Consider the following 25,529-nt stretch of genomic DNA (forward strand, 5'->3'; position numbering starts at 1 on the left):
GCAGCATAACATTAACAAAAGTCCAAAAAGTTCTTTACAAAGTAACACAAGCCACAATTTATAGTGAATGCAAGGGATAGCCGAATAGGCTCTTGAGGTAGCTAAATGGTTTCGAAAATTCCAGAATTTTGATGAAGCTTCCTTGAAGTTTCTTGTGCATGGAGAACGGTAAGGGCAGCTTCTAGATGCCTTGATTCAATAGAAAAATTGAATGAATTGTTTGGGAGCTGAAATGCCATCAATAGGTTCGGCCAAATGCTTGAATTTGGAATTAATGCTGCTGCTTGATTCAGCCGAATGTTCATGTGATTAAAGAGCTGTCTAGAGCACTTCAATAGTCTTAGAATGTGAACAAACCGATTTGAACAGCCACACATGTGTGAACAAACAAAACCGAACAGCCCTTGGTGTGAAAGGAATAATCAGGTGGGTGTGAACAACCTTAATTTGTCTTGGGCAGCCAATCGGTCTTCTTGAAGAGTTGTAAGGTTTGGCTGAATGGTCACTTAGGGAACACCAAAGATCAGCACACCAATTTTAAATCATCCATGCACCTATGCCGTCCAAGGGGTAATGTACCTACAACATTTAATTCAGCAAATTAAATCCCTTTTAGACACATTAAATTCGGCAACATAAATAAAACTTGCACCATAAATTAGGCTGGACATAATTAATCTTTGTAATAGTTAAGACATATTTAATTGGTCCTAATTAATTAAGTACTTAATTTAGAACATAATTAAAACATGTCCAGATTATGACAAATTAATTATTAAAACAAATATCTAATAAAACTAACAGCAACTTAAATGATTTATTCCAGCATAATAAACACAATAATGAAATGAGCTGAAACGAGCTCGTTGAGCTAAGTTAAGTTGAAGTTGAGCTGATTTGAGCTTGAAGGAGTATGCATGGTTTGCTTGGCTTGCTGGTCCAAGAGCTTTCAAGAAGTCCAGCAACGGTTTCACCCCAAACTCTATCAACTAAGGTTGTTGTTGCATCTTTGAATCTCTTTGCTCGAGCTCGGGTGATCGGTCCTATGGGCAATTCGAGAGGATCTTCATTGGCAGCCGACAACTCGGGAGGTGTGGTTGTATCAAGATATTCTGTAAGATGATAATCTTGGTATAAATGTATAAGTGGTACTATAATAAACAAGGTAAAATGAGTATGAGAGACACATGTATGATGACATACAAATGCTATGTTTGTGGTTTAATTGAGAATATTTAATCATTAAATGAATACCATGTTATATGCTTTTGATTTTGTATAAGTGTGTAAGAGATTAAGGTTGACCAAAGCTTGGAAAATAGCCTAGGTATATTTCACACAGGCAAAGACACGACCATGTGTCTCAGCCGTGTATGGAACACGAATTTGGGACTTGGGCATGTGGAGCCTTAAAGCATGAAATTTCCAAGATTTTCGTAAGTTCTCGGTTTAGTCCCGAACCCTTTCTAAAGTATGTTTTGGGCTTCGTAGACTCAAATAAGGGACTATGTGTAAGTGAATGAACTTTTTGAAATATGACTGAAATTTTATGGCTCGTATTTTAGTTTAATGTTTGTATGTTTTTCTGATAACGCCTCGTACCTTATCCCGGCCTCGGGTACTGGTAAGGGGTGTTACAAGCGCGCCCATGAAGACTATGGAATTGCCTTCGGGTCCAATTACTCGAGCCCGTACGAAGAGGTTCCAAGAAGCCGTAGCAAGTTACATTGCTTGAGTTTGGATGGAAGGCATGGCTGAACATCAAGTGACTAGCCCAAGTAGCTCCATTTGCAACGTTGTTCACATTGATTTAGCTCGTACCATCTCCAAGGAGTTCATGATGCCTTAAGCAATCTCATTGAGCTGATTCGATTTATTTTTATGCATTTAATTGCTAGAATAAAGTCTAATTAGTTAATTAGTTAGTTTCAGTTTGCTTATTTAATTAAAATCTAGACATTTTAATTTTTACAAATTAAATGAGTTTAAATTAGGACATCCTTTAAATATGTCTAGCTTAAGACAACTTTTAAATATGTCTTATTTGTAACATCCTAATTTTTGAGCCTAATCGGAACAGTGGTTTTGGGACCACAAATCCGATGAGGAAAAATTCATTTTTATTATATTTTTATGGTCTACGATTTCACGGAATGATTTCGTGAAAATTTCGTTCAAAAATTTCGACGTTTGGGCACTCAATTTGGTCAAAAGGACTAAATTGTAAAAAGTACAAAAGTTGAGTTCTACATGTTAGAAGTGCCTAATTATTATGAGTTTTTAAATTAAAGGTCCTTAAATGGTAATTAGACCATTTTAAAGTTTGTGGACAAAAATGGACATGGTATGATAGGTTTTTAAAAGTTTTTCATTAAGGGCATTTTAGTAAATTGGTAATTAAAATGAATTAAAAATGCCAAAATAAGCCAAATTTGCTCATCTTCTTCCTCATTGCCGAATTTTTCATGAAAAACACCATGGCTAGGGTTTTCAAGCTTTCCAAGCTCATTTGTAAGTGATCCCGAGCCCCGTTTTTAATGTTCTTTACATTTTTGAAGTCCCAATAACATGTTCTAGCTATTTCTACCATTATTTTAAGCTAGGATTTTTGTTTAAAAATTTACCCATGAATGATATGCATGTATTTTGATGTTTAATGGTAGAATATGAAGCTTGAAATTGTGTTAAACAACTTTTGCTAAGTGATTTTACGTGAAAATGAGTAAAACGGCATAATCGGTAAAAATACCTAATGCTTATAAGTACATGTTAGAGTGAGAATTTGATGTTACAATAGAAGGGAAAAATGGTTAGCATGTCATAAAACATAAGAAAATATGATGAAGTTTAATTTCCAAACCTTGGGGCAAAAGTGCAAATATGCAAAAGTTTAGGGGTCAAAATGTAAATTTGTAAAAATATGATTTTTGGACCCGTATGAATAATATGACTAATTTTTAGGCTAAATGTGATATTATAGATGAAGGAAATCGAGATTTGGGCTTAAATTAGGAAAATACAAGGTTATGGACTAAAATGGTAAATTGCCGTTTCTGGATCGAGGTAAGTTCGTGTGTTAATAATAATGAAATACCATGCATGAATTGTAATTCTCTATTGATATGGCATAAATTGTATGAGTTAATATGTTTAAGAGAAGTTGATCGATGGTATGTATGATATGGAAAAATGTAATGCTTGTTGTGACATATGAAATTGAATGGCAAATTATTGTTACATGAATTGAGTGTTAAATTACTATTACCTGGGTTGTATGAATTGCTACACGGTTGTACCTGATGAGATTTCAACAAGTTTGCACGTAAATAATTTATCGATTCTTTTTATTTTATTATATTTTGTTATCATATGAAATGTGGCTGCCTATAGAATGACTATTTGTTGTAAATTGCAAATTGAAAAAGGACTATGAATAAATTTGTAACATGTTGGAAAGTGAGGAATTTCTCGGTTGAGCCTTTGGAATAGAAACGATATGAATGATCTATTGTGAGGTCGCATGTGTAGTACTAAGTGCAGGCTACTACGCGTACCCGATAACTTCGATCACGTGTGTAGTACTAAGTGCAGGCTACTACGTGTATCAGTTGGTTAGGTCACGTGTGTACTGCTAAGTGCAGGCTACTACATGTACCGGACAATTGGTCACATGTGTAGTACTAAGTGCAGGCTACTATGCGTACCAGATAGCTTTGGCTATAAGTGTGAAAATATGTGCAGGCATTTGAGTATCAGTTATTATTCCAAAGAGTTCAACGGGAAAATCGATTAAGTAAAAAATACATGTGAACATGATTATATGATGAATAAGTGCAGGTATATGTTTAAGAAAATTTTGAGCAATATGATCGATATTTGAGTGAACTTCGATAAGACAAAATGGATAAAGTTGGATAAGACAAAATGTAAGAGTGAATTTTAGTAGTAAAACAATGTTGGACAGCAGCAGTTGTGTGAATGTGAAAATTTACCAAAAATTTTTTAAGTTGAATTAAATTTCAAATAAATTATGGAATTAAAGATTAATGAGTCTATTTTCATATAAAGGAAACAGGGGGAGCGAAAGAGTTGTATATTATGTGATATTCTAATTTTTGTGAGACAGTGTCAGAATAAATTTGAGATCCCCTGTTCTAACTTGGAAAACTTGTTAAAAATTTCAGAAACCTAACTATGAGTTATAATCTATATTCTTAAAATCTTTGATGAGTCTACTTTTAATAGAAACAAACGGGAACATTATCCGAGTTTTGTACTATTAGATAAATAAATTTTAGTGAAGAAAGGTCGAAGCTGTTAAACAGCAAAACAGGGGAGACTTTGAATAATAAACTGTACTTATTGGCTAGACCAAAAATTCTGAAAATTTTATGGTGAAAATATATATGAGTCTAGTTTCTGGGAAAATTTACATATCTTAATTTGGAGTTCCGTAATTCTAGATATAAATGATTTAGTGACTGTTACTCAAGAAAGCAGCTTAACCAGAACATGTGTAAATGTACAATTGGGTTAGTTTTACTATGGAAAGCATGTTAGTAAATTGCTTATTATTATTTCATGTGAGCTTACTAAGCATAAAGCTTACCCCCTCCTTTTCATTTCTTTTAGTGTTGTCAGGTTAGCTCAGGGTTGGAGATCGTCGGAGGCAGCATCACACTATCAAGCCAACACCTTGACAATATATATATATATATGCTAGAATTATCAAGTGAGTGGCATGTATAGGGACCTAGTTTTATAACATGTATTATTATAATTTGGCCAAATATATTGGTCTTTAGTGAGCTAATGATTCTGACTTATAAATCTAGCTATTTATGTTATGTTTAATATTGGTGATGTGCATATGCATGGTTGGTAATAAGTTGTTTAAGTTGTTTAATTAATGAATTAAGTCTGTTAACACCTCGTGTTTGACTCTGACGACGGTCTCTGGTACGGGACATTACATTTGTGGTATCAGAGCTATGGTTTAGTCGATTCTCGGACTAACCTAGCATGTGTAAAAGTCCAACTATACATGTCACAGATCCGTGATAGTGTGATGTCTCCTGATGCGTATGAGAGCCATTTTGTTTAGACAAAGGTACTCTCCAACCGAGCTACACCACCATGTTGAATGTGATGCTAAAATATTCGAGTAAAGTATAGTCATGACGAACTGAAACTTAGAAAGGTATGAATGAGGATTCATGAAATGTGTACATGGTGAAATGAGTTTATCTATGATTAATAGATAATTCCATGATGTATATGATCGATTTATTTGAACAAATGCATGTGTTTGAGTAACTTATCAAAAATATTGATAAGATGAATATTCATGCATGTTGGTTGGGATGATTATGATTGGTAAGCTCGTATAACTTGAGTAAATGTATTAAATATATATGATTGTAATAATATGTATATGATGATGTGTAAGATGAAAGTTTAGACTGTGATATACTTATTCATGTTTGTTTGGCCATTATATGATATTATGTGCTTGACTTGTCTGATTTAATAAATGCATAAGTAATATTATCTAGGAAACATTGAAATACATGTATAAGTACACTTGTTTAAATGAGATAACTAAAAAAGCGAGTGTAAAATTAATGTGAATGTTATTTACTTGAAATGAATGACATGATTGAAATATGATTGCTGTGATGAAAACTGTGTTACATTTGTATATGAGAGTTGAGTCAGAGGCCCTACGACCCCTCCCCCTTACCAAAGTGGTGATTTATAAGGGAAATTCCTAAGATTTATGTTGAATGAGTTTCCAGGTGAGAAACCAAAGAGTTCAATGATGGAATGGTTATAAGCATGATTAGAGATTGAGAATAGGTTGATAAGTACAGACATGAGCTAGAAAGATATCGGATTAACTGAAAGATTGTTTAACTTTCTCAACATCGTAGTTAGCAAAAAAGTTAATTTTGGTAAAATGATCTATCCTGGTATGATATCGAGAAATGTATTAATTGCAATTCCCCCATGAACTGGTTTTCTTAGTAAAGGGAATATTATGGAATTTGGGATGGTAGAAATAGTTAAAGGAATAATGTTTGAAATAAGGAAATGTTCCCTGATCTTAACGTTAGACGAATGTGTTGTTAGTCTAATTGGATTATAATCTGCATGGTTCTATTTTTCTCTGGTATTTTGTTATATTCCGCCTGTTGGGAATCGATGAGAAATTGTGTATTGTGCCAAGATTCTATTTCTACCGATCATTGCTCTGATTGATTTTATATATATATGAGAAGCATATAGTTCCAGTCGTATTTGTTGTTAGTGGTTTGGAATAATGTTATTCTGGATTTTTTCTTTAAAAAACCATTGGGGTCTTTCATATTTTTATAAGTCTGGTTCTCGGTCTTCTGATGCAGTGCTGTAAATTGGATTCTCGTATCATGGATTTCTTTATTTTGGATTTCTTTATTCTTGGCTTCTCTATTTTAGATTTCTCTATTTTGGTTTTTTTGGATATTTTATCTTGTAACTTGTTGATCATGGCTTGCATTTAGAGCATGACCTTCAGCTTGTGATTGATGTATATAAAGAACAAATATGACTATACATCTGAATTGATCCTGATAATGTCGTGAAATTTCAAGTCCCAATGTGTATGGTGGATTTCTTTTCTCAAGTAAGTTAATCAGAGTTAATGTATTCAGTTGAGGTATCAGTAGTACTTATGCTAATGCATTTGTTATGGTCTTCGATTAGCATGATGAGTGAATTTGGAATGATGCATGTTGAATCGTTCTGTTGACTAGAAGAGAGAATTTCTTGAAATATCAATTACGGATGAATAAGGTCGACTTGATTGTTCAATTTGTATGGAGTATATGTCTAGAATTTAATGAGATGTGCATACTTAAGAATAAGATTTTATTTCTTCACGAGTAAAAAGACGAATAGTCTAATTAAGAAGTGTATGTTTCCTAGAAGAATCGTATACAATAAGAAGATCTGATATTGATAATGTGAAGATAATCTGGGTATTGAAAAAAAATGTTGAAACGATCATTGTTTATCTTTGAGTACAAATTCTTGAAATGTTGAAAGTTTAAAGATGTATAGCAAGAATCATCAGAATTATTTTTGCCGTTTTGGAATTAGAATGGAAATAGAAAAGGTTAATATGGATTTTCTTGTCTGGATCATTCCTGTCCTTGAAAGAGGAAAGTGAGATGTAGCGTTGTTAAACGTATTGAGATGTGTAAATTATGCTGGTATACTAGAATGTCTGCTCACCAGATTTATAGAATTTCATGTCTTTATGAATGTTGGATATCATGGAATTTTAATATCCACAAATCGGATTGAGATCTGGGATTCATATCATGATTTTTTTGGGAAAGCCAGAGGAGGCTTTGAAATGAAAGGTAACTAAGAGTTGAATTGGACTGTGTGGAATTATAAAGAGTATGAGACCGAGATGAACTGACTAGTTTCTCTATTTGAATCCAAAAAGATTCTGGTGTGAATGTATATGTAACATGATGGTTTGGATCAGACTTTTGAGTACATGAGCTTTCTGGTACAGATTAAGTTTTGGTGAAAGTATTGTAAAGTGAATACCACTTATGATTTTTGTATGTGAAATTTAAAGAGATAGACAGTAAAAGCACAGCTTAAGTGAAAGTTATTTGATATTGATTATAGGATTGACGAATCCAAGTGAAAAACCAAAACCACTTTCCTGGTAAGATTTTCGAGGATGAAAACCCCTAAAGGGGGGAGAAATGTAACATCTTGATTTTTGGGCCTAGTCGAAATTGTGGTTTTGGGACCACAAATCCAATGAGGAAAAATTCATTTTTATTATATTTTTATAGTCTACGATTTCGCGGAATGATTTCGTGAAAATTTAAATTCAAAAATTTCGACGTTTGGGCACTCAATTTGGTCAAAAGGACTAAATTGTAAAAAGTACAAAAGTTGAGTTCTACATGTTAGAAGTGCCTAATTATTATGAGTTTTTAAATTAAAGGTCCTTAAATGGTAATTAGACCATTTTAAAGTTTGTGGACAAAATGGACATGGTATGATAGGTTTTAAAAGTTTTTCATTAAGGGCATTTTAGTAAATTGGTAATTAAAATGAATTAAAATGCCAAAATAAGCCAAATTTGCTCATCTTCTTCCTCATTGCCGAATTTTTCATGAAAAACACCATGGCTAGGGTTTTCAAGCTTTCCAAGCTCATTTGTAAGTGATCCGAGCCCGCTTTTTAATGTTCTTTACATTTTTGAAGTCCCAAGTAACATGTTCTAGCTATTTCTACCATTATTTTAAGCTAGGATTTTTGTTTAAAAATTTACCCATGAATGATATGCATGTATTTTGATGTTTAATGGTAGAATATGAAGCTTGAAATTGTGTTAAACAACTTTTGCTAAGTGATTTTACGTGAAAATGAGTAAAACGGCATAATCGGTAAAAATACCTAATGCTCATAAGTACATGTTAGAGTGAGAATTTGATGTTACAATAGAAGGGAAAAATGGTCAGCATGTCATAAAACATAAGAAAATAGGATGAAGTTTAATTTCCAAACCTTGGGGCAAAAGTGCAAATATGCAAAAGTTTAGGGGTCAAAATGTAAATTTGTAAAAATATGATTTTTGGACCCGTATGAATAATATGACTAATTTTTAGGCTAAATGTGATATTATAGTTGAAGGAAATCGAGATTCGGGCTTAAATAGGGAAAATATAAGGTTATGGACTAAAATGGTAAATTGCCGTTTCTGGATCGAGGTAAGTTCGTATGTTAATAATAATGCAATACCATGCATGAATTGTAATTCTTTATTGATATGACATAAATTGTATGAGTTAATATGTTTAAGAGAAGTTGATGGATGGTATGTATGATATGGAAAAATGTAATGCTTGTTGTGTGACATGTGAAATTGAATGGCAAATTATTGTTACATGAATTGAGTGTTAAATTACTATTACCTGGGTTGTATGAATTGCTACACTGTTGTACCTGATGAGATTTCAACAAGTTTGTACGTAAATAATTTATCGATTCTTTTTATTTTATTATATTTTGTTATCATATGAAATGGGGCTACCTATAGAATGACTATTTGTTGTAAATTGCAAATTGAAAAAGGACTATGAATAAATTTGTAACATGTTGGAAAGTGAGGATTTTCTCGGTTGAGCCTTCGGAATAGAAACGATATGAATGATCTATTGTGAGGTCGCATGTGTAGTACTAAGTGCAGGCTACTATGCGTACCCGATAACTTCGATCACGTGTGTAGTACTAAGTGCAGGCTACTATGTGTATCAGATGGTTAGGTCACATTGTAGTACTAAGTGCAGGCTACTACATGTACCAGATAATTGGTTGCATGTGTAGTACTAAGTGTAGGCTACTATGCGTACCAGATAGCTTTGGCTATAAGTGTAAAAATATGTGTAGGCATCTGAGTATCAGTTATTATTCCAAAGAGTTCAACAGGAAAATCGATTAAGTAAAAAATGTGAACATGATTATATGATGAATAAGTACAGGTATATGTTTAAGAAAATTTTAAGCAATATGATCAGTATTTGAGTGAACTTCGATAAGACAAAATAGATAAAGTGAAATTATGTAAGAGTGAATTTTAGTAGTAAAATAGTGTTGGACAGCAGCAGTTATGTGAATTTGAAAATTTACCAAAAATTTTGTAAGTTGAATTAAATTTAAAATAAATTATGCAATTAAAGCTTAATAAGTCTATTTTCATATAAAGGAAATAGGGGGAGCAAAAAAGTTGTATATTATGTGATATTCTAATTTTTGTGAGACATTGTCAGAATGAATTAAAGATCCCCTATTCTGACTTGGAAAAATTGTTAAAAATTGTAGAAAACTAATTATGGGTTATAATCTATATTATTAGAATCTTTGATGAGTCTACTTTTAATAGAAACAAATAGGATCATTATCCGAGTCTCGTACTATGAGATAAATAAATTTTAGTGAAGAAAGGTCGAAGCTGTTAAACAGCAAAACAGGGGAGACTTTGAATAATAAACTGTACTTATTGGCTGGACCAAAAATTTTGAAAATTTTATGGTGAATTAGTTTTTGGGAAAATTTACGAATCTTAATTTGGAGTTCCGTAACTCTAGATATAAATATTTAGTGACTGTTACTCAAGAAAGCAGCTTAACCAGAACATGTGTAAATGTACAATTGGGTTAGTTTTACGGTGGAAAGCATGTTAGTAAATTGCTTATTATTATTCCATGTGAGCTTACTAAGCATAAAGCTTACCCCCTCCTTTTCATTTCTTTTAGTGTTGTCAGGTTAGCTCAGGGTTGGAGATCGTCGGAGGCTGCATCACACTATCAAGCCAACACCTTGATAGTATATACACATATGCTAGAATTATCAAGTGAGTGGCATGTATAGGGACCTAGTTTTATAACATGTATTATTATAATTTGGCCAAATATATTGGTCTTTAGTGAGCTAATGATTTTGGCTTATAAATCTAGCTATTTATGTTATGTTTGATATTGTGATGTGCATATGCATGGTTGGTAATAAGTTGTTTAAGTTGTTTAATTAATGAATTAAGTCCGTTAACACCTTGTGTTCGACTCCGGTGACGGTTTCGGGTACGGGGCGTTACATTGTTTAGGACAAATTAAATTGCTGTTGAATTAATTTATGTCCAGCCGAGTATTTAATTTGTCTTTAAACTTGTCCAGCAAATTTAATGTGTCTTGTTCAATTAATTGCTACCGAATTAATGTGTCTTAATCTTTTAATTGCTGCTTTATTTTGCAGTAAATGCAAGCATGTTTTGGCCTAGGGAAGAGCTAAATCAACATGACTTTGCTACTGCCTTTTTGTGCACACCAATGGCCGTGAGGATTAAATTCAGCAGCAGCCCTTTTCCTCTCTTCAAGGTGACGCATGGGGCATTCCAACAGCCATGTTTCTTCCTTAAGAAAATTAGCTGAATAATGCTGACCATTGAAGTCTCCCAAGTTGAAATTAAGAGCTCTCATGACCGTTCAGCTCACCGAAGCATCACCAGCAGCATGCATTCATTCAGCCGAATTTTTGAAAAGGCATATTGAGTTCATTTATTCTTTCAGCTGATGAGGAAACTTCAAAGAAGCTTCCTTGGCACTTCCCAGCATTTTCTAGCTCATTTTGAGATGATTTAAAGTGGCCAATGTTGAACCCTTCCAGCTTAAGAAAATAGCTCATTAATCAGCTGAGTTGGCACATTAAATAGTTTCCATTATCGTCCCCAAGAAGGTTGATCAGTTCGCATTCAATGTAAAGGTTTTTAGCTATATGGAGACACCTAGAAGCTGCCCAAATTCGTCCTCAAGACTGGAGAAACATCCTAGAATTTTCTTGAAACGTTCTAGAATTTTCAGCACATTTAAAGGCTGAATTAAGTGACCATTCAGCTATCTTTTGAGTCCATTTAGCTACTCCTAGCTTAGGCTATAAATATGCGCTCATTTTTTTACTTTAGAGGCTAATGAACATTTTATGAATTTTATCAACTTTGTGAGTTTGTTTTCAACTCTCAATCTTCTCTAAAGACTAGTTTGACTTATCAAGAATCCTTGTGGCATCATTCTATCTTTGTTTCCAAACTTATCACTTTGATTCCCAAAGTGTGGCGTTCTAAGTTATACTGAGGTTCCTATCATTTTTGATAGCGGGTCAAGGTCTCCATAAACTATCCCATATCCGTTCTTAATTTCCCGACTTATGTGTCTCATAAGTAACGGGTTAGCACACCATCGTTGTGTTAGTTCTTACTTCGACCCTTAACTAAATTCCATTCTAACATCTACCATACTATCCATTATCCTACGAACCATTTTGAACCTAGTTCTTTCCTTTTAAACAAACAATTCTCGAACGACCCTTAGCTTACTCGATTTACGATTGGGCAAACATTACAACTCAAATCTCAATCGAGGTCAGTGCTTATCAAGTTGGTATCAGAGCTAGTTAAAATCGAGGTAAGTATCGACATTTTGAACCCCGGGATCATATATTAGTAAAAAAAGTAAAAAAATAAAAAATATTTCGTGAAATTCAAGTATTGCATTGAAAGTATCATTTTGTAGTTAAAAAAAAATTGAAGAAAAAGTGATTGGAAGTTGTATTTAATTTTCTTTGGTAATTCTCGATCCTCAAAGTTCTTGCTACCTTCGTACACACCAATGCCGCACTAAATCAATACTCTGCTTTACTTTAGCCTACCTTTAACCCACATTGTTCCTCACTTAACCACATCAATTTTGTAAACTGACCCCAAAGGTTTTCTTTGATTTGTCTACATAGTTTGTGGAGAATTTCGAGAGAAGAAAACTGAGTGGTAAAAGGCAAGAGAGTGGTGAGACCACCCAAGAGGGATAAAAGACAAAAATTGAGTGACTTCTTTCTTTTTGAGTGACATGTGAGTTCTTTTGTTGTGTGCTTAAAATTTCCATGTCTAGAAGTCTCGAGAGAAATCAAATGGAGGGAGGAGGCTTGCAGCCCATTCGCAATATCACGAGTGGAGGTCTGATACAACCACACCTCCCGAGTTGTCGGCTGCCAATGAAGATCCTCTCGAATTGCCCGTAGGACCGATCACCCGAGCTCGAGCAAAGAGATTCAAAGATGCAACAACAACCTTAGTTGATAGAGTTTGGGGTGAAACCGTTGCTGGACTTCTTGAAAGCTCTTGGACCAGCAAGCCAAGCAAACCATGCATACTCCTTCAAGCTCAAATCAGCTCAACTTCAACTTAACTTAGCTCAACGAGCTCGTTTCAGCTCATTTCATTATTGCGTTTATTATGCTGGAATAAATCATTTAAGTTGCTGTTAGTTTTATTAGTTATTTGTTTTAATAATTAATTTGTCATAATCTGGACATGTTTTAATTATGTTCTAAATTAAGTACTTAATTAATTAGGACCAATTAAATATGTCTTAACTAGTACAAAGATTAATTATGTCCAGCCTAATTTATGGTGCAAGTTTTATTTATGTTGCGAATTTAATGTGTCTAAAAGGGATTTAATTTGCTGAATTAAATGTTGTAGGTACATTACCCTTGACGGCATAGGTGCATAGATGATTTAAAATTGGTGTGCTGATCTTTGGTGTTCCCTAAGTGACCATTCAGCCAAACCTTACAACTCTTCAAGAAGACCGATTGGCTGCCCAAGACAAATTAAGGCTGTTCACGCCCACTGATTATTCCTTTCACACCAAGGGCTGTTCGGTTTTGTTTGTTCACACATGTGTGGCTGTTCAAATCGGTTTGTTCACATTCTAAGACTATTGAAGTGCTCTAGACAGCTCCTTAATCACATGAACATTCGGCTGAATCAAGCAGCAGCATTAATTCCAAATTCAAGCATTTGGCCGAACCTATTGATGGCATTTCAGCTCCCAAACAATTCATTCAATTTTTCTATTGAATCAAGGCATCTAGAAGCTGCCCCTTACCGTTCTCCATGCACAAGAAACTTCAAGGAAGCTTTATCAAAAATTCTGGACTTTTCAGAAACCATTTAGCTACCTCAAGAGCCTATTCGGCTATCCCTTGCATTCACTATAAATTGTGGCTTGTATTACTTCGTAAAGAACTTTTTGGACTTTTGTTAATGTTATGCTGCCAAATTTGTTAGGCAAAAACTTTTCTCAAATTTCGTTCAAAGATTCGATTGGCTTCCTAGTGTTCTAGTGTGTCAGCCGTTGCTCTTTGTCGAAACCGAACTTATCACTACTTGTAGTGTGGCGTTCAAACATACCGAGGTTCCTATCTTGTTAGATAGTGGGTCGAGGTTTTTCCTTTACCAATTCCAAACCGAACTAAAAGAGCTTATAAACAACGGGTCGATACCAAATCAAGATTGGTTCTTGTTTGCACTTTTGTTCAACCCCATTCTCCATTTACCTAATTGAACCAATTCCTTCATCCATACCTATTCGGACTCCAATCCGAATTTTCAAACTCTTCTTACCTATTCTAATCCGAACCCAAAACCAATACCCTTCTTTCCTTCATCGACCTTTTCAATTAAACCTAACGTAACTTCTTGTTGACGATCGGGCACACTAATACGACTCGACTCTTCCGAGGCGGTTCGTATCATCCGTATCGAGCTACTTAAACGAGAAGCTTAGACATTTGAAGCGGAGCATTCGAGGTAGGGTCGAAAAAAAAAATCAGATATACGAAGTTTTCTCATTTTGATTGGTTTGTTGCTGTTATTATAAAAACAAAAATTCACGCAGCCGGAGAGAAAAAAAATCGTGTACAAAAGTGCTTCTATTGTATTTAGTTTGCTGATATAGTACAAAAAAAAAGTTATACAAGTTTGAAAAAAAATTCGAAAAAAAAGTGATTTATGCAATTCAATTGTTAGTTGATCGTCAAGCTTTGAGTTGATATAGTTTCCGATCCATCTTCTATCCTACTCTTCCTAATACGCCACACTTTTAACCCAATTCCCTATTCTTTCAGCCTACCCGAAACCGAATACATCAATCACTTGTTACCCCTTTTGAACCGACCACCTAGACCAAGGACTAAGCCTTAACGAATCTGCTTACGAAATCACGAGAAAAGGTTAAGAGAGGTAAAAGGCACGAGAGTTGTAAGTGCAATAGAGTGGAGGTAAAAGCCTAATTTCGAGTGCAAACACGAGTGTGAGAGAAACAACTTCTTTTCCTTTTCGAGATTGTGAGCTTTTGTGGTGAGGTTTACTTTAATAACGTTTTAATGTCACAAGAGTCGATCATAGCGTGGAAGATCGCCCAACAAGACAACCTATTCATAACGCCCCGACTTAAACATGCAAGCCTTATTACGAGAAATGGAGCGACTCCTAGATCGAAGGCTCAATCCCATCGAAGACCGTTTGTTCCAAGTTGAAGTGAATGGCCAACGTGAAAGAGCACCGAGGGGTTAGACCAAGACGGAGAGACCAAATCGAACCGGGAAGACGAAGGGTCCAAGACGATGAAGCAAATGACCTTAGTGATCTTGAAAGTGAACAAGAGTCTAATGCTAGTGCTCGACGTAGGCAACACCGACAACGAGATCGAAGACGCGAAGATGATGATCTCAAGAACATTAAACCGACTATTCCACCGTTTCAAGGTAGATCGATCCGAGGCCTATCTTGAGTGGGAAAAAAGATAGAGTTGGTGTTCGATTGTCACAATTACTCCGAGAATAAAAAGGTGAAACTAGTCGCAATAGAGTTTTCGGACTACGCCATGATTTGGTGGGAACAACTAACCACTAGTCGGAGGCGAACGGTGAACGCCCTATCTCTACATGGACCGAAATGAAGGCGGTGATGAGGCGACGATTTATCCTGCACATACTACCACCGGAGTTGCACCAAAACTCAAAATCTCACACAAGGGTCCAAAAGTGTTGAGGATTACTACAAAGAGATGGAAATCGCGATGATTCGACGGATGTCCAAGAAGATCCCAAGCAACGATGGCGAGATTCTGGCTGGTCTAAATCGAGATATAGCAAACGTGGTGGAATTACAACACTACATTGAAGTGGTTGATATGGTCCATATGGCCATCAAGGTGGAAAGACAACTCAAGAGAAAAGGCCCAAGTCGAGGGTTTCCCACTTCCAACCCTTCAAGGTGGAGCCAAGGATCAAGCAAAGGACCTGCCAATCCTCGAGGGAAGGAGACCACGGTACCTCCAAAAACCAACAAGCCCATCGCCGAAATGAACAAAGGCAAGGCACCCGAATCGTCATACAATCAAAATCGGGATATTAAGTGTTTTAAGTGTCTCGGAAGAGGCCACATAGCAAGCCAATGCCCAAATCGAAGGACCATGGTATTGCGAGCCGATGGCGAGATCGAAACGGAGGATGAGGAGGAGAAAGAATCTGAATCAGCTTCTGAAGTTGAGGAGGACGTGGAACAACCCATGGAAGGAGAACTACTTGTTGTAAAACGAAGTCTAAGTCTCCAAGGCGCGGAGAATGATCTCCAACGAGAGATTATCTTCCACACTCGGTGCCAAGTCGGAGGCAAAGTCTGTAGCGTCATTATCGACAGAGGCAGCTGTACTAATGTAGCAAGTACCATGATGGTTGAAAGACTTGGTTTACCTACTACCAAGCATCCGAGCCCCTACAAACTACAATGGCTCAATGACGGAGGAGAGCTTAAGGTAAAAAAGCAAGTACTTGTCTCTTTCAACATCAGCAAGTATTCGGATGAAGTTCTTTGTGACGTCGCATCGATGCATGCGGGCATTTGCTACTTGGCCGACCGTGGCAGTTTGATAGACGAGTTCAACACGACGGGTATGCCAACCGGTATACATTCAAATTCATGGGAAAGAATGTGACGTTGGCGCCATTGACTCCCAAACAAGTGTATGAAGACCAAATCAAGCTAAAAGCTTCTGTTGAGCAAATGAGAGAAAAAGAAAAAGAAAGTTGTAAAAAATAAAGGAAGAGAAAAATAAGAAAAAAAAACAAAAGAGAGTGACAAGAAAAATATCCAAGAAAAAGAAGAAAAAGAAAAGAAAATCGAGAAAATGAGTGTTTTTGCAAGAGTTAGTGATGTGAGGAAGGCTTTGGTGATGAATCGAACTGTTCTTGTACTTTTGTACAAGGAAGCATTAATTTCTACTAACGATTTACCGATACCCTACCCTCCTATTTTGTCTTTGTTGCAGATTTCCAAGACGTTTTTTGGAAGAAACCCGAGTGGTCTTCCACCACTTCGTGGAATCGAGCATCAAATTGATTTCATGCGGAGCGGTTATTCCAAATCGACGCCTTCGAGCCAATCCGGAGGAGACCAAGGAGTTGCAAAGACAAGTCAATGAGCTAATGGAAAAAGGCTACATTCGCGAGAGCCTAAGTCCCTGTGCTGTTCCCGTATTATTGGTACCGAAAAAAGATGGAACATGGCGCATGTGTGTGGATTGCCGAGCCGTTAACAAGATAACAATCAAATACCGTCATCCCATTCCTCGCTTAGATGACATGTTAGATGAGCTTAGTGGGGCCAAAGTGTTCTCAAAAATCGATTTGAAGAGTGGCTACCACCAAATTCGGTTGCGAGAAGGAGACGAATGGAAAACAGCATTCAAGACCAAGCACGGACTATACGAATGGCTAGTTATGCCTTTTGGCCTTACCAATGCTCCAAGTACGTTCATGAGACTAATGAACCATGTCTTAAGGCCTTTCATCGGTAAGTTTTGTGTGGTATATTTCGACGATATATTGATTTACAAACAAATCTATGGAAGAACATGTAAGTCATCTCAAATCATTTTAGAAGTTTTGCGAAAAGAGACCTTATATGCTAATTTAAAGAAATGTTCTTTTTGTTCTAACAAAACTATTTTTCTAGGATTTGTAGTTAGTGCGGATGGTCTTGAGGTAGACCAAGAGAAGATTAAGGCCATACGAGATTGGCCAAGGCCTACGAGCGTTATGCAAGTTCGAAGTTTCCATGGCCTAGCAAGTTTCTACCGACGATTCGTTTCGAATTTTAGCACAATTGCTGCTCCACTTACAAGTGTTATTAAGAAAAATTCTTCTTTTATTTGGAACGATGAACAAGAGATATCATTTATAAAAATCAAAGATTGTCTCACTAACGCTCCTTTGCTTGCCCTTCCAGATTTCTCAAGACTTTTGAGATCGAGTGCGATGCTTGGGCATTGGAATCGGGTCGTGTTGACACAAGACGGACGTCCTGTGGCTTACTTTAGTGAAAAACTCAATGGAGCCGTACTCAACTATCCGGTGTATGATAGAGAGATGTACGCGCTCATACGAGCCCTTGAGACATGGCAACATTACTTGTGGCCTAAGGAATTCGTTATTCATTCCGATCATGAAGCTTTGAAGCACATCAAAGGCCAACATAAGTTGAACCGATGCCACGCGAAGTGGGTTGAATACCTTGAGTCGTTTCCGTATGTCATCAAATATAAGAAAGGTAAAGATAATATTGTGGCTGATGCGCTTTCAAGAAGGTATACTCTGTTATCATATTTGGATTCTAAGATTCTTGGTTTTACATTATTAAAAGATTCCTATGTAAACGATTCGATTTTGGAGAGATATTTGTTTTTAAGTAGAAAGGTCCTTTTGAAAATTTTTATAGGTACGAGGGCTATCTTTTCCGAGAAGGTAAACTATGCATCCCTTGTGGATCTGTTCGAGACCTATTAGTGCATGAGGCGCATAGTGGCGGGCTTATGGGACACTTTGAGTCAATAAGACACTAGCCACTCTCCATGAACATTTTATTGGCATGGATGCGAAAAGATGTGGAGCGAGTTTGCGAAAGGTGTATAGCCTGCAAAAGGCTAAATCAAAGGTTCAACCCCATGGCTTGTACACACCATTGCCCATTCACGAAGCATCGTGGATTGACATCTCCATGGATTTTGTTCTCGGACTTAGCGCACAAAAACGGGAAGGATTATATTTTTGTTGTTGTTGATAGATTTTCAAAATGTCTCATTTTATTTGCTGTACTAAGACCGACGATGCCGTTCATGTTTGAACTTGTTTTTAGGGATATTGTTAGACTACATGGCATTCCTCGCACGATCGTGTCGGACCGAGATGCAAAATTTTAAGTCACTTTTGGAGGTCTTTGTGGGGTAAATTAGGGACCAAACTTCATTTTCGACCACCGCCACCCCAAACCAATTGCCAAACGGAAGTTGTCAATAGAGTTCTATCTACTTTACTTGAGCCATCGTTCGGAAGAATTTGAAGACGTGGGAGGACCTGTCTACCCCATATTGAGTTTGCATATAATCGTTCATCCATTCTGCGACTAAATTCTCCCCATTTAAAATTGTTTACGGTTTTAATCCCTTGACTCCTTAGATCTATTGCCTTTACCTCTTGATCAGTTTGTCCATGTAGATGCGAAGAAAAAGGCAGATTTTGTCAAGGATTTACACAGCAAGGTGCGGGCCAATATCGAGGCTAGGATCGAGTCCTATGTGCGTAATGCGAACAAAGGCGAAACGAGTAGTTTTGAACCCGGAGATTGGGTGTGGGTTCATATGCGAAAAGAAAGGTTTCGGCTCGTGAAAGTCAAAGTTATTCTTTGAGAGGAGATGGGCCGTTCAAGTTTTGGAACGAATAAATGATAATTCTTATAAACTTGATCTCCCAGGTGAGTACAATGTAAGTGCTACCTTTAATGTAGCTGATCTCTCTTTCTATGATATAGGTGACGATTTGGGGGCAAATCGCTTCGAAGAGAGGGGGAATGATACAACCACACCTCCCGAGTTGTCGGCTGCCAATGAAGATCCTCTCGAATTGCCCGTAGGACTGATCACCCGAGCTCGAGCAAAGAGATTCAAAGATGCAACAACAACCTTAGTTGATAGAGTTTGGGGTGAAACCGTTGCTGGACTTCTTGAAAGCTCTTGGACCAGCAAGCCAAGCAAACCATGCATACTCCTTCAAGCTCAAATTAGCTCAAATCAGCTCAACTTCAACTTAACTTAGCTCAACGAGCTCGTTTCAGCTCATTTCATTATTGCGTTTATTATGCTGGAATAAATCATTTAAGTTGCTGTTAGTTTTATTAGTTATTTGTTTTAATAATTAATTTGTCATAATCTGGACATGTTTTAATTATGTTCTAAATTAAGTACTTAATTAATTAGGACCAATTAAATATGTCTTAACTATTACAAAGATTAATTATGTCCAGCCTAATTTATGGTGCAAGTTTTATTTATGTTGCCGAATTTAATGTGTCTAAAAGGGATTTCATTTGCTGAATTAAATGTTGTAGGTACATTACCCCTTGGACGGCATAGGTGCATGGATGATTTAAAATTGGTGTGCTGATCTTTGGTGTTCCCTAAGTGACCATTCAGCCAAACCTTACAACTCTTCAAGAAGACCGGTTGGCTGCCCAAGACAAATTAAGGCTGTTCACACCCACCTGATTATTCCTTTCACACCAAGGGCTGTTCGGTTTTGTTTGTTCACACATGTGTGGCTGTTCAAATCGGTTTGTTCACATTCTAAGACTATTGAAGTGCTCTAGACAGCTCCTTAATCACATGAACATTCGGCTGAATCAAAGCAGACATTAATTCCAAATTCAAGCATTTGGCGAACCTATTGATGGCATTTCAGCTCCCAAACAATTCATTCAATTTTTCTATTGAATCAAGGCATCTAGAAGCTGCCCTTACCGTTCTCCATGCACAAGAAACTTCAAGGAAGCTTCATCAAAATTCTGGAATTTTCGAAACCATTTAGCTACCTCAAGAGCCTATTCGACTATCCCTTGCATTCACTATAAATTGTGGCTTGTGTTACTTTGTAAAGAACTTTTGGACTTTTGTTAATGTTATGCTGCCAAATTTGTTAGGCAAAACTTTTCTCAAATTTCGTTCAAAGATTCGATTGGCTTCCTAGCGTTCTAGTGTGTCACCGTTGCTTTTGTCGAAACCGAACTTATCACTACTCGTAGTGTGGCGTTCAAACATACCGAGGTTCCTATCTTGTTAGATAGTGGGTCGAGGTTTTTCCTTTACCAATTCCAAACCGAACTAAAAGAGCTTATAAACAACGGGTCGATACCAAATCGGTATTGGTTCTTGTTTGCACTTTTTGTTCAACCCCATTTCTCCATTTATCTAATTGAACCAATTCCTTCATCCATACCTATTCGGACTCCAATCCCGAATTTTCAAACTCTTCTTACCTATTCTAATCCGAACCTAAAACCAATACCCTTCTTTCCTTCATCTGACCTTTTCAATTAAACGTAACGTAACTTCTTGTTGACGATCGGGCACACTAATACGACTCGACTCTTCCGAGGCGGTTCGTATCAAGGTCTACCAATTAGGAATGTTGCTCAAGGTGGCAGAGTCCCTGATTTGGGCCAGCAAGCCATGATCCGAGAATTTCAGCATATGCTCTGAGAAATAATAGAACCAATGCATGAGCAATTGGATCACTTAAATGAGGAGGTACAACGAGTAAGGGAGCGACAGAACCAACGGCGAGAACATGGACGTCCTAGGCAAGAACAAGACGATCTATACGAGTGATACGAACCGCCTCAGGGAGAGTCGAGTCGTATGCTGAGTTGCCCGATCGTCTACGAGAAAGTATCATTCAATTCACTTTTGAAATGAAGTTGATGGAAAAAATAGGATGGAAGCTATATATAATGGTTCTATGATAGTTTATGGATAAGAATAATATTAATATTCGGCTAAATTGGAAGGGAAAGTGAAAGAAGTAAATAGATGATGGATATGGAAGAAAAGGGTTCTTAAAAGCAAGCACGAACCAATATTAGAAAATATCGGCCCAAAATGCTTATAGGCTTTCAAGGTGAAGGATGAAAGTGATAAACCTCGACCCGCTGCTTAGCAAAGTAGGAACCTCGGTATATGGGTGAACGCCACACTATTTGATAGTGATAAGTTCGGGATAGTGAAGAACAGGGTTGACGCCACTAGGCTTCCTAGATAAGCCAACGAAATCCTCAACGAAATATGAGAGAAAGAAATCTCACAAATTCCATAAAAGTTTAACAAAGTTTCATTAAGTGAAAAGTCCAACCTCTTACAAATGAAATAACATATATTTATAGCCTAAATAAAAGTAGCTGAATGGACAAGCTTAGAAGCTAAGAAATTCGGCCATAAACACCTAGATAATTCTAGAAGAAAAATCATGAATATCCATGAACGTGCAGCCCTTTAATGTTCCATCATCCCCCTTGGCCGAATGAAGCTTTAATAAACCTTGAATACTTGAATGGTTAGCTTGAAAATGCATGGATCATGCATGAAACGTCCCAATGTATGTTCCTCCATAAATTCGGTCCATGAACCTTCAAAACATGAACATTAAATAGCCCCTACTTGCATGAACGTCTCCAGTACATGTACTCTCTTAAATGCCGTCCATTGAACCTCAATTCTACATGCACCTCTTCATACATTGCACCAAGCCCTACATGAACTTGCATTAATTTCCTTCCATGCATGCATGTGTACCGTCAAAGGGATTGGATCTTCTAGATACATTCATGCATGAATCTTCATCATTCATGTAACCGAATGTGCATTTGAACCCAAGCATTCATGTATTTTGTGCATTCATGTATTTGGCAAATACATGAACTTGTAAACACCTTGAATCTGGTCATACATGCACCTAATTAAATGTTGTTCATTCATGCATGTGGGATGTCCAAAAGAGATGTTTCTTCAAGCATTCATTGCATAGTCCATGAGCATTGTAACTACAAGAAATAAAACAATTCATAAGACATCATGTGAACACACATAAATTCAGCACAATGTGAACACATTTAAGTTATGTGATATCTATGACATATTAATAACAAATATTAATATAAGACAAGTTTAATGCTTAAATAAATATGTGAAAATTTTATTTAATGCATTAAAGACAAAACCAAGTTAAACTAAAATGAGCTAAGCTTTAGCTCGTGAGCTAAAGTTGAGCTGAGATTAAACTCCTAAGCTGAAGCTGAGCTAAGGTTTAGCTCGTGAGCTGAATATGAGCTAGGAGTGAGCTCGGTTTAGCTCAGGCAAGTTGGATTGAGCTCGAATAAGCTGGATTTGAGCTGGACGGAGCTAGTGGAGCTGGAAACGAGCTTGGATCAGCTTGCCAACATGTCAATGCTCGGCTTGACAGGCTTGTTCGATGAAGTTCGCGGGGCGTGCTCGTATCAACGAGCCTAGTGAGGTCGAAAGTGATCATTCATCCATTCAAAGTGTTAGGCAATAAAAACGTTGAAATCGTGGACAACGAGGTTGAGATCATCTTGATGACAATCTCAAAAACATTAAGATGTCAATTCCATCGTTTCAAGGCAAAAATGACCTGGAAGCGTACCTAGAGTGGGAAAATAAGGTCAAACTCTTCTTCGAGTGTCACAATTACTCAGAGATCAAAAAGGTTAAACTTGCAACTATCGAGTTTTTGGATTACGCCTTTGTATGGTGGGATCAGCTAGTGACTAGCCGACGGAGAAATGGTGAAAGGCCTATCTCTACTTGGGCCAAAATGAAGGCTGTCATGCGGAAGCGCTTTGTTCCTTCCTGCTATCACCGGGAGTTGTATCAACAGCTACAAAATCTCACTCAAGGCAACCAAAGTGTCGAAGATTATTATAAGGATATGGAGATCGCTATGATAAGAGCCGACGTGGAGGAAGATCAAGAAGCGACGATGGCAAGATTTTTAGCCAGTTTGAATCGAGATATAGCTCATGTTGTGGAACTTCAACACTACGTTGAAGTAATGGATATGGTTCACATGGTGATAAAGGTTGAAAAGCAATTAAAGTGAAAAAGTGTCAACCGGACCTATCCAACGTCTTCTACCAACAAATGGACTCAAGGAACGAGCAAAACTCCTATTCTGCCTAAGGAACCATCCGTTGCTGCTAAGCCTAATCAACCAAGTGGTGACACTGGTAAGAGTAGAAATGAGCCCGTTCCTAATAGAGCTCATGACATAAAGTGTTTTAAGTGTCAAGGTCAAGGCCATATTGCTAGTCAATGCCCTAACCGTCGAGTGATGGTAATGCAGTCAAATGGTGAGATTGAGTCCGAAGATGAGCAAGAAGACGAACCTGAAATACCCTCGGAAGAAGATGATGAAATTGAGATGCCGGTTGAGGGAGAGATACTCATTGTAAAATGAAGTTTGAATATTCAAGGTGTCAAGGAAGAACAACAATGAGAAAATATTTGTTCAAGGCAAGGTCTGCAGCTTGATAATCGATGGAGGTAGTTGCACCAATGTCGCAAGAACCTTGCTTGTTGAAAGATTTGGCTTGGCCACAATGAAGCATCCGAATCCTTATAAGTTACAGTGGCTAAACGACAGAGGAGAACTCAAAGTTACTAAGCAAGCAAAGGGGCATTTTCTATAGGAAAATATCAAGATGAGGTGATATGCGATGTTGTTCCGATGCATGTAGGACACCTTCTATTGGGTCATCCTTGGCAGTTCAACCATCGGGTAGTCCATGATGGCTACACGAATCATTATTCATTCAAGCATCTCGAAAGGAATGTCACACTATCCCCTCTCACACCAAAGCAAGTAAATGAAGATCAAATCAAATTGAGGCAATCCATTGAAAGAGAAAAAGAAAAAGAGCAAAATAAAAAGAATGAAAAGAAAAAGAGTGAAAAAGTGAAAAAAGCAAGTTAAAAACATGAGTGGAAAAAGAAAAGGAAAATGAGAGTGATGAATAAATGAGTGTTTATGCAAGAAAGCTAGAGATTCGAAAGTTATTGTTGGCAAAACAACCCATTCTTGTATGTACTTATGTACAAAGAGTGCTTGTTGGAAACTAACGAGATAGAAAAATCATTACCTTCTACTATTGTTTCTTTGTTGCAGGAGTTTGGAGACGTGTTGATACGATCCGCCTCGGAAGAGTCGAGTCGTATTAGAGTGCCTGATCGTCAACAAGAAGTTACATTAGGTTTAATTGAAAAGGTCAGATGAAGGAAAGAAGGATATTGGTTTTGGGTTCGGATTAGAATAGGCAAGAAGAATTTGAAAGTTCGGGTTTGGAGTCTGAATAGGTATGGATGAAGGAATTGCTTCAATTAGGTAGGGGGGAATTGAAGAAATGGACGTAATGGTATGAATGGTAAGAACGAAATGGTATTATGAAATGGTTCGAATGGAATAGTCGGTTTAGGTACAATTGGTAAATGGAGAAATGGGGTTGAACAAAAAGTGCAAACAAGAACCAATACCGATTTGGTATCGACCCGTTGTTTATAAGCTCTTTTAGTTCGGTTTGGAATTGGTAAATGAAAACCTCGACCCACTATCTAACAAGATAGGAACCTTGGTATGTTTGAACGCCACACTATGAGTAGTGATAAGTTCGGTTTCGACAAAGAACAACGGTTGACACACTAGACGCTAGGAAGCCAATCGAATCTTTGAACGAAATTTGAGAAAAAGTTTTGCCTAACAAATTCGGCAGCATAACATTAACAAAAGTCTCAAAAGTTTTTTTACATGAAAAAAATAACAAGTATTTATAGGCCTAAAGTCTAGGTAGCCGAATGGCTTTTCATGCTTACAAATTAAGTAAAAGAAAATTCTAGAAAATTAATCCTTAATGTGCATGACAAGATTCTGCTATGGAACATGAATTGTGAATGCTTCATGTTTAAGAAATGACAAGTGAATGAATGAAGCTCCAAGGGACACTTGCTAGGTTCGGCCTCCCTTGTTTAATGAAGCAATTAAGTGTCAACCTTTAGCCAAAAATCATGAATTAAATGGTGTAACTCCAAGGGCCAAAATAGGTGTGAATGCCAGAACTTTCAAGAGTCCATAGTGTGAACATGGTGAACCAAAAGGACTAGTTGTGTGAACACAATGTGAACGGAATGTAGAGGTTCATGGAGGAAGTCATTCGGCCAACCATCTCA

This window comes from Gossypium arboreum, chromosome 7 (assembly GCF_025698485.1).
Source record: "Gossypium arboreum isolate Shixiya-1 chromosome 7, ASM2569848v2, whole genome shotgun sequence".
NCBI lineage: Eukaryota > Viridiplantae > Streptophyta > Magnoliopsida > Malvales > Malvaceae > Gossypium > Gossypium arboreum.